Below are 12,156 nucleotides of genomic sequence, written 5' to 3' on the forward strand. Positions count from 1 at the left end.
AAGAGAAACTAATTTGAAAGGGAAAGTAGAGGAAATAATAAAAGAGAATGAATTAGAGATGTTTGAAATGAAACAAAATATGGAGAATGTAATTGCACAAAATATAACTACATCTTCCAAAGATCATTCTATCAAGGATAGTATAAGGAAAAAAATAGTTAAGCTTATCAAACAAGAAAATTGGGAGAAATTAATGGAGAACACTAATAGATTGTTTGAATGGCTTGATTTAAACAACAATATCAGAGGTGTCTTTGAAAATGTAAAAGAAAATGTTGAGGATAAAAATAGTATCTTCCCCAATTCCTTAGAAAATATTGTAAAACAAATTTTGCATAAAGTATAGAGATCCAATGATAGGGGATTGGCAAGCCAAGAAATAAGCAATTGCTATGATGCCTCTGTAATGGCCTTAGTTGTCTCTCAAAATGGTGAAAAAATAATGGAGATAGATGAAGTTATGAAATCTTCTTCTAGAGACTTGATGAAGATGAACCACATCATAGAAAGCTTGCTAAATGTTGGATTACCAAATCAAACTAACACAAAAGAAAAATTTCTTGGAAAAGAAGATTATATAAAATAGTTGCACAACATCATGTACTCTGATTTAAGCAACTTTCTTGAGGAAACCACTCTAGAAAGAGTTGCAAGTTACATCAAATCAGTGTCAACATTGAATGTAGTTATAGATAAATTCCTCAATTCATATAAAAAATATCTCTTTGAAGCATTTGTTGTTGACAACATTACAACTATTTATGTACAACCTAATTAAAATAAAGCTTCCAAATTATGTAGAATGGAGCACCCTAAAGAATGTCCTTCATTCATTTATTTGGTTTGTCAATTTCAATCATAGTATTAACAAGTAACAAATTAGTAAGTGATACTAGTATAAATGTTTATTACTTATTGATCTTTAATTTTGAATTTTGAATTTAATTTCAACTTTATTTAATGTTAAATGTTACAAAAATCAAGAACTGGCCTATTAGAATGGCTGGACAACATGCTACCTAGAGCATATGGACTTTTTCCCCCTACTCCTACTGGAAAAAAATATAGAATTGGAAATATGATTGTACACACATAATGTGATTGGCAAAGGGTTTTAATAGTCTACTTCTCTAGGATCTAAACTTGTATAAATCTATTGTCTAAGATTTCCACATACAAACAATATTATTAACTGTACATTGTATTATGTTTGTAATTCTTAAATGTATAATGTATTATATTACACACTGGTCTATAAATCTTCCCTAACTCCTTAGAAAATATTACAATTTTTTTTTCATAAAGTACAAAGATCTAGTGATAGCGAATTAGCAAGCTAGGAAATAAGAAATCATTGTGATGCCTCTGCAATGGTCTTAGTTGTCTATCAAAATGGTGAAAAAATAATGGAAATAGAAAAAGCTATGAAATCTTCTTCCAGAGACTTGATGAAGATGAACCACATCATAATCCAATTGTTAAATGTTGGATTACCAAATCCAACAGACTTAGAAGACAAATTTCTTGGAAAAGAAGATTACATAAAATAGTTGCACTTCATCATGAACTTTGATTTAGGCAACTTTCCTAAGGAAACCACTCTAGAAAGAATTTCAAGTTACATCAAATCACTATCAATGTTGAATGTAGTTATAGATAAATTCCTTGATTCATATAAAAATATATCTTTGAAGTATTCATTGTTGATGAGGTTATAACTATTTATGTACAACCTAAATAAAATAGAGCTTCCAAATTATGTAGATTGGAGCACCCTAAAGAAAATCCTTCACTCATCTATTTAATCTATTAGTTTCAATCATATTATTAACAAGTAACAAATTAGTAAGTGATATTAGTATAAATGTTTGTTACTGTTTATCTTTAATTTTTAATTTTTAATTTAATTTCAACTTTGTTTTAATTTCTACTTTATTTAATGTTAAATGTTACAAAAATCAAGAATTGGCCTATGAGGATGGTTGGACAACATAATACCCAAAGCATATGGATTTTTTTCCCTACTCCTACTTGAAAAAAATGTAGAATTGGCAATATGAATGTACACACATAATGTGATTAGCAAAGGGGTTTAATATTCTACTTATCTAGGATCTAAACTTGTATAAATCTATTGTATAAGATTTCTACATATAGATAATATTGTTAATTGTACATTGTATTATGTTTGTAATTGTTAAATTTTCTATATCTTATGTTACACATTCGATCTATGAATTTATAAATTATAATACACTACTTTGAAAGAAAGTTTATTATGTAAAATGGATTATGTTACAATTTCTTTAAGAAGCTAGAATCAATGAAAATCTCAACATGTAACATGTTAAAAAAAATATTAAGCCTACAATAGCACAATTAAGGGTATAAATTGACTTATATAAAAAGAGTTAATTAGTAGATGGAGTCTTGGATATTGGTAAGACCAGAGTACATAAATTAATTTGAATTGAAATTGGTAAGACCAAAGCTACTAGCCTACTATTTGACTCACAAAGAAGCTGCTATAGTTTCCACTCTAGATGGACCGGCTCAACATCACTACCATCAGAATCCTCATCATATATTTCATATACCATTTGATTATTCATTGTATTTTCCTCATATTCACTATTAGTATGCATGCCAAAGTCAACTTCATCATCATTACTTCCAATATTAGGACAAGAACCACTGCTAGTGTCATTATTTGTGTTATTGTCATTGCCGCTTGGGATTAAAATGTTGGCCATCCCTCTTCTCTAAATTTTTTTCTCCAAATTCTTAGAGCCCTATCATAAGAGAAACTATCTACCTCATACCTAGAATTATAGAGCCTTAAGAAATTACCCAAATTTATGTCTAATTTGTTTCTAACCTTTAACTTCAAGAAGTCCAAAGTACTAAAAACTCTCTTATCCAAAATTGTGGAGGAGAGAGAAAGTGATGAAAATAGAAAGAAATTAAAAAAAAATAGAAAATGGAAAACAAAGGAGAAAAGAGGAATTTCTATTTTCAAGGTGCAAAGGTGGAATAAATAGAAAAATAAGAAAAATAGTTGTCATTCCATTAATCGAGGTGTGTAGGTGGCAACTTAGAAGTTTGAGGAAGGTTCCTTAAATCATGCATTTAATATTTGTTGTGATCCATAAAGGAAATGTAATTTTCTAATTGGGCCACATGGTGGTGCTTAGTTGTATTTAGGTGGAAATTATAGAAAGTTGTAGATATTGTAGAAGGTTATGGATATTGTGTAGGTGGAATTCTAGAAGGTTGTGGAAGAATCATGCATTGGGTGGTAAGTTCCTATTTAAGGAAGGCTTATGATCATTTGTAATCAAGCTCTTCAAATGTAATTTCTTGTAGAAGCTCTTCGAATGTAATCTCTTGTAAGGAAGTTGGAGAAGTAGAAGCTCTCAAGGTGTAGTAAACAAGCTCTTTTTTTGTAAGCTCTTCTAGTTGGACACCCTTAGTGAGGAATCTCTCTTATATTATAAGAGTTTGGAGTTTTTACATTTGGAGAATATTGCAATGAAATTCAAGTATTAATGGATGCTTTATGAAGCATTTTTGTCATCTTTTTGTCTCCATCTTGTTGTGATCTTGGTTGTGAGTTGGTAAGGGTGGTGTGCCCCTTCATCATCCACTAAACCCAATATCATTGTCAAACATAAATTAGTACAATTGAAATATGCTAGTATTGACTCTCTTAATTTATTTCTCTAACCAAAGGTTTTTCAAAGCTTTGATATTGCCCCCTCTTTATTTGGATTCTCCATAAGATCATATTATTCCCTCATCTTGTTTACAAAACAATATGATTGATCTCTTAGTCGAGATTAATCTAAAATTCCATTTATAGTTACTCCATGGATTACTTTAGTTTTGAAAAAATGCTTAATCAAAGCCATAATTCTTCTTCAAAAGTCATTTAGACTATTTAGAGACCAATATTGAGAAAAAAACAATAAACATTGCCTTGAGAAATTCCTCTGGGGGGAATCTATATCTAATTTGTGACCAAATATTGTAGAAAACTTGCTTGAAAAACTCAAGCTAGAGTCATGATCTTCTTGAGGTCTTCAATTTTAACACATGAAAGTACCTTCTCTGGTTCTACTTCACTTCTTGATTCCTTGGGTTCATACATGGGGTTGGCGTAGGCATAGTATTGCATGGGGATGTCAACTCCACGTACCTTAGCATATACCTCATCATTTTCACCAATATGTAAAAAGATCTTAGGATTGTTCAAATCTATGATTTCAAACCACTTTACAAATTTGATTCATCTAATAGTTGTAATTGATATAGAGTATCCAGACTATTACATGTCATTTTATGTAGCTTATTATATTCTACAATGTACATATCTCTTTGTTGAACATTTTTCATACTATTTTGCATATCATATAGCATGGTGAGAATAGCTACTAAAGTTAAGAGTATCTTAACATTAGTTAAACTTGAATAAAACTAAGGAAATTTGTCTTGCATGGAGTGGATTAGTCCAAGAAATGTTAGATATTTAAATAATACTCAATGCATTGATCCATGCAAAGTGATCCATCTAGTATCATTGTCTTTAAGAAGCTTCCTCCCATTAGTAAGTCCTTGAGAAAACGGTTGAGATTCCCAAACTCATTTTGGATTTTAACAAAAGTATTGGTAAATCTCTTTGATTAAAGATTTCACTTTATAAACAAAACCAAAATTGATGACAATTTCAAAAGCTAGATTTATTTGATGGACCATGCAATGAATGAGAATAATGTAAGGTTACAAATCATTCTCAATCTTTTTGCAAAGACCACCTTTATGTCCTTGCATAACTAAAGCTCCATCCACTACAACACACACCAACATTTTGGCAATCTTCATGTTACCCATATCTCCACAATCAATTATAATACTCTTTAATAAATCATATATATTTTCTATTATTTCACTACAATTAAAATTAGAAAAAGATAGTAGAAAGGGTTGATGACAAAGATTGTTTACAATATAAACATGTGTGCACACCCAGAAAATATTATCAATTGTTGTAACTTCATCAAGAGACAATGCAATAAAAAGTGACTATTTTATTTTTTTCTTCATATCTTCTTTTTCAACCTATGCAAGATATATAGCCAATTTCCATCTGCTATTTACTGACTAGTGACTATTTAGATAGTTTTGAAAACTTTAAAAAAGTACAATAAACTAGTAATTGAAGGATAGTCTATCACAAGATGCCCTCTACTCAAAATATAAAAGGAACCACATAATTGAACAATTTTTTCCATATTTTCCACATCCATTATTTTTCCAAGGAAATATTCAATAGAAACTTTTACTATAGAATGCTTCTTCCATAATTTCATGTGTAACTTGTATGACTCAGCATTACTAATATGTAGACAATTGTCCTTTTCTTTCCAAGTTAGCATAGATTTTTCAACTCCATCTATAGTTTCCTTTTTGTAAACTTTACCAACATAATTTTCTATGGTATCAATTTTAAGTTGAAACCTCTTTTCCTTCTTTGATATCTATGTGAAATTCTTACATTTGCATTCTACAAGAGTCTCACCATCAATTAGATTGGGCACTGGTTCAATGGAAAGCCAGGACTTTTCCACCCATTCTAATTAAAGATTCCTTTTGGATAGATCCCAACGAGATCGACGTTATTTTTATTCCAATTTTATTTTCCCCTTTTATGCAAGAACATCATTTATGGAATCACTTTTGGTTTTCTCACCCAAGTCCATAATATCATTTTTGGCATTAGTTTGGCTTTTCTCACCCAATTCTATAATATCATTTTGTGACTCCCTACTTAGGGAAATTGCCTTAAAATTATCTTCAAGTTCATCAACTAAGATATCAAGTTCACCAACTTGAAATTCTTCAAAATGGTCTTTGACTTGTGATGAATCTCCTTTTTCAATATGCACTAGAGATATAGGTTGTGAATCTTATAGTTTACCAATATTTCCACCACCATAGTATGTTGATAAGGTTCTACATTTTGGTAGCATCTCTTGGATTTTAGGGATCCTACTAAAACCCCTCTTTTTTGACATTGCAAATCAATAAAAGCTAAAAAAAATTATCAACTTGTTGAACAAAAGACTATGACAAGAGACTACATATAATAACAATAATATTATTAATTCACATAAAAAGGGTATACCTACTATGGTACTACCTAATACAATTTGTAAACCTACTGAGAATGTGAGATGTTGTCATGCCCAAAATACAAGGGCAAAGAAAAACAAACAATTTTTTTTTTGTTGAAGATAAAAAAATAACTAGGCTCATAAGGGTTTAAGAGTTGATTTGCCAAATTAGATTTACTACGTTCATCTTAAATTTAACATCATGAAAAGGAATCCATTTCAATAGTCAGATACTCATTATTAAATTTGTATCAACTTTTGGTTATGTTATTTCATTAAGGTTACAACGATGCTTGAAATAGTTTTGGATAACAATATGAATTAAATCAGATATCATAATCTATTACTCTAACATTAAATTTATTGAGATTTAAAAATTCTAAATACTTACTAACAATATAATTTAAAAAAAAACATAATTATACATACTCAATAAACTCTTTAATCATCAATAAAAAATTCAACTATAAAAAAAAATTAATCATTAAACATTAATCTTAATCAAATTTTAAAAACTTTAAATATAAACTAAACTATCAAAATCTCATTATCCTAAGTTCTAAACTAATCCTCATTTATAACTAATCCTACAAAAAAAACTTTTAAATAACAATCAAACTAAACTGAATACTAACTAATCTTTCCTAATATCTAACAACTTTATTAACTAATATTAACCCACAACTTATAAAATTACTAACAAAACAAAAGAAACTAATTTAATAAGGTTAACAATATTATCATAAATCTAATCTAACCTAACACAAAGCACAATCTACCCTATGATTTCATCCACCTCTAGCATGCTGACTAAAGTGCTGACAAGCGTACTTGATGTCAAGGGGTATGTCTCCTCTTTATGGCATGAGTTAGGCCCTCTAAGTGGGCGCTGGGCATTTCCAAAGCATGTGAAAAGGTAACATTTGTTTATTTTAAAACCAAAACTTTTGACAAAAATTTGTCATTGATGTCTACCTAAAAATTGTGCATGGAAACTCTGTTGGTGTGATTTTTCATAGTATAGAAAAGCTTCTGATATTTGGGTGAAAAATTAGTTAAATCTTTGATTCTTGCAGATTAGGGTTTTATCTTATGAAATCCTGAAAATTGTTAGATTATCCTAATTATGCCCTTTTCTATGGGTTGTATTTTCCTTTTAAATTCTCAGGGTTTGTCTCTCAAATTATCTATGAAAAGGCCCTAAGTGTGTGAAAAACCCTTATACCTTTGTTTTGTGTTGCCCTAGTTTTCAAATTTTAAAGGTATTATTTCAAATATTTTAGCGAGGCATTTTATCCTAAAGATTTGTTTGCATCAGAATACCCTTTTATCCTTATGATAAACCTTTTAGGTGCTTTAATTGTGGTATTCTATTTTAAAAAGGACACCAAGTTGAAATGTTCTTCAACACCATTAATTTTCTCAAGATCAAGGGTTCCTGCATTCTCGCATTATGAAGTTGTGAGAGTTTTAAATAATGTAGGGAAATGCATTTGTGACATGTAGCCTCTGATGGTTTTTTGAGATTCAGTGTGTCGCAAAAGGTCTTGTATGTCAGAATGGGTCAGGACACTTTTTGCAAATTTGTTAGTACCCTATGTACGTCCTAGTTTTCCCATGATATCATTGGTGGATTCACCAACAGAGATATGTAGTTTATCACCAAGAAGCCTCAGCCATTGATTTCATCTCAATCAAGGGCTAGCGCTTTCCCACAAGAAGGAGATGCTTTTCAGATAAATAATGTGGGGAAGCGAAAGTTGGACAAGTGGCATGGTCTGACAAGATGGGTCCACTATTCTCAAAAAATAAAATAATAATGGTGAGATGTCCTCCAGGGTGTGTTTCAGATGAGTTGGAATAGGTGGAGGAACATCATTCGTTACTTTAGCCAATATGTTACTCAAGTTACAAAGTTTCTATAACCGTTGATCTATCAAAGATCAAAGGCCAGTGCATGCCTACAATTTGAAACTACATAGGAAATAAATAATGTGGGCAAGCAAATTTTTGACATGTGGCAAGGTGGGGTTGGGTATTTGTAATGTAGTGTGCCACACTGCAAATGATTGATGATGTGTACTGCCAGATGTGCCATTGAAGGAGTTTGACTGCTAAATGAAAATGAAGTTTTATCAACTGTAGATCTTTCAAAGATCTACGATTAGTGCAATCCTGCATTATGAAGCTGCAAGTTAGATAAGAAAAGTAGGAATGCACCTTTGCGATGCATGTCACAATGGGGCTAGATTATGAAAAATGCAGAAGTCACACCATAGGATCTGCCAATTGTGCTTAGCTAGAGCTACTTATGATGTGGGCCCAAAAGGTGTAAAAAATAAATACAATAGTTAGAACACGCAGGTTAAAAGTAGTCATCAAAAGGAGTCATTAAAAGTAGCCAAATCTTATAGACCTGGATGATCTTGCTAATTCAGAAGCTACTTCTACCGATCCTAAAGAAGTGCATTCTGAGATAGGAGTTCTGAAGAAATGGATTGCTGAGGAAGAAGCTAGACATATTTGTCTTGAAAAGGAGGAGTAAGCCACTTTGGATGCCATAATAGAAAGGGATGCTTTATTGAGAAGGATGGCTGCTTTGAAGGAGTAGAATAAAAAGTTAGAAGAAAATACCACAGCTCTCCATACTGATGTATTTGGAGATGTAGACAATCTAAGAGCTAAAGATCAGGAATAAGAAAAATGCCTGAATCAAAGGCAAGAACTAGTCATTGCTCAAGTCCAAGCCTATAAGCCTATACAAGTGGACCCTGTAGAGCCCACTGCAAAAGCTCCAGATAAAGGGAAGGACAAAGCTATATGAATCCAAATAAATAAGCATCAAGCTATACCAAGAAAACCCCATACAACCCTCCATGTCAAAATTAGATCTCGATTTGGAGAAGGCTAGAAAAGAGAGGGAAGATCTTGCAAAAGAACTTGAGAAGGTTGAGAATGAAGCTCAAGCTACAGAGACTAGGAGAAAAATTTAATTCATAAAATCTAATTCTACATCGGCCTCATGGCCCAATTTGTCAATCCCACCTATAACTCCTGCACTAGCTAGTGGTCCAATAATCTCAACTTAGGGAACTTCCCAATCTGTTCCTGCCTCATCATCCACTATTAGCACCCAATTCCCATGTGTCCCACCTCAACAATCCCAAGCTGGTCCTCTAAGCCAAGCTAACATAGCAAGTACCTCAAATGTTCCTATTTTCCAAAAAAAGCCTATATACCTAGAAAAGTATAGACAAATATCATTTGCTAGTATTCCTGGTGCTCCACATCCCATATCATTTGATTTAAGAGACAAAGTGGTTAAGCTCTTTTGGAATAATGTTGTTACTGGTGAATAACATTTGAGAATTTTCATTGATATGTTGAATGATTATGAAGTTGAACATGAAGATATGGTAATGAAATTGTTTGTACATTCACTAACTGAGGATGCAAGCGATTGGTTTAGGAGGTTGCCTGATGACAGTATCACCTTGTGGAATGACTTGGAGAAATTGTTCAAAGAGAAATATTGAGACAACACTAATGCAAGATTCATGTTAAATGAATTCAACAACATCAAGAAGAATCCAAATGAGTCCACATTTGATTTTAATGTAAGATTCCAGAAAGTTATGTACAGACTATTTCAAGTTATGAGGTTGAATGAAGATGTCTATCTCACAACATATTTCAATGCTTTTGATAGAAAAATGGCTTATCAATTGAGGGATAAGGATCCGAAGACTTTAAGGGATGCCTATAAAATTGTAGTAAATATAGAGAATAATAGGAAGGCATCTAGAAAATTGGGTAGGAGGGATGATCCAAAGCTTTTTAATCCTAAGAACAATAATAAAAGGGAGGCTGATAAAACTCCTATAGGAAAGAAGCCAGAAGAACCCTCTATAGGCCAGGTTTTGGAATTGCTCAAGAAGATGAATCCCACTAATTTTAATAAGCCAAATGTTGCTGAGAGAACCCTTGTGAATAACAATAGTTTCAATAGGAAGCCTAGAATGCAAAATTACCCTTACACCACTCAGTGGAAAGATGGTAAGCCAGTTCCTAATCAAACCCAAAATGTGAAGGATAAGGGTACTCTAGATCCCCTGCAAAGGAACACTGTGAATATGAATGATGATGTACCATGGTGAATTATATGTCAGTCACCTCATTTAGCTAATTATTGTGATGTTTCTCAGTCATTTTCCCAAGGTCAAGTTATGCAACCTGAAGAAGAAAGTGAAGAGAAAAGCCACGATGACATAAGTTGCAATATGGTGAGCATGTGTGATGACTCTGTAGATTCTGATTTTGAGGAACCTAAAAATGATATTACCAGTTAGAGAATTGCTTATCAATTACATCATCAACAAGTGCTTTCAGATGATGAAAGTTATGATAAAGATAAGATATGTGTTACATCCTTTGATGTAAGACACATAAGCTTAAGAATGCCTTCCAAAGAAGAGATCGACAGAATCATAGTAGAAATGATTTCTCAGGTTCATAGTAATTACAATCTGAGAAATATAATAGTAAATAATGATGCAGGAAAGTCATCCAGTGTATTCATCAAAGATATCACCCATAGGATGAATGATCAAAATAAGAAGGTCAATGTAGATGTGCCTAAGATCAATGACAACAAGGGTAAGAAGTGGGAACCCAAAATGAAATAGAAAAAGTATTTGTGCAACCAAAGAAATCAAAAACTAATACTATCAAGAAAAAAATGATGCCTACTGTTCCAAAGGTTTCAAGTCTAGGTACTCTTGTTAAACCTACTATTACTAAACATGTTGACATGATATCTATGTTGTCCCAAATTACTGTAAAATTGCCCTTGTCAGCACTACTTAGAATTGAAGAGCATAAGAACAAGGCTTTATCATGGTTAGGTGGGATAGGAAACAATAATACTGTTGTAGATCAAAATATTGCCCAACAAATCCCATTAGTAGTAGAGGATAATGGTATCATATTTTAGATTCCCCAAATGTTTTTAGATGATTCCTCAGTGGCATTTATAGAAGATATTGACCCTTTTTTCCTTCAGTCTAATCATAAAAGGGAAGACCCTAAAAAATTGTATGATAGACTTAGGAGCTTCCAACACCATAATGCCTTTCAAAGTAATGGAAGCCTTAGGATTGAAAGTGGATACCAAGTAGGGAAGATGCAGAGGAATGGATACTAGGGAAGTCCTAGTCATAGGTACCATAAATGCTTTACCATTCAAACTAGCTGCATATCCTGACGTAGAGTTAACCATGTCTGTCCTGGTGGTGGATATACCTCCACACTATGGAATGTTACTTTCCAAAAAATGGAGTGTTGCCATGGGAGGAAGCCTATAGTGTGACTTAACCTATGCTACTTTCCACATTGGGGATAAAGCTATCAGGGTAAATAGAGAACCAAGGGTTAATCACATTTTAGGGGAAGAAATTGACAATGATGCCACTTGTTTCTTAGATACTGGGGTCAATGCTTTGAGCTGAATTGATTATTCAAGAAGTTGAGAATTTACCTGCTATAATTGAACATGAAGTTGAATGTTGTACAAACTCACCAAAATTATGGACAATGTTCTTTGATGGGGCTAGTTCTAAAGAGGGTGTAGGGGTAGGTGTAGTTTTTGTCTCCCCTGAGAATAATACCTTTAGATATTCATTCATGTTGAAGTCATCCTACACAAATAATATTGCAGAATATAGGGCATTGTTGCTAGGATTGAAAGTTGCCACACATCATGGGATTAAGAAGTTACATGTTATAGGGGATTTTGAGTTAGTCATCTCCCAGATAAAAGAAACTTATGCATCCAAAAATAGGAGATTAAAGTAGTATAGAAATGCAGTTTGGGATCATATAGAATCATTTGATGCATTTGGCATCTCATGGAGAGATAGGACTCAAAATAAGATGGCTGATTTGTTAGAAAATGTAGAAATCAAGCCTAAGGAAATATCATTTG

Source organism: Cupressus sempervirens, chromosome 5, assembly GCF_028749045.1.
Source record: "Cupressus sempervirens isolate cs-2001-9-10 chromosome 5, ASM2874904v1, whole genome shotgun sequence".
In the NCBI taxonomy this organism is placed as follows: Eukaryota; Viridiplantae; Streptophyta; class Pinopsida; order Cupressales; family Cupressaceae; genus Cupressus; species Cupressus sempervirens.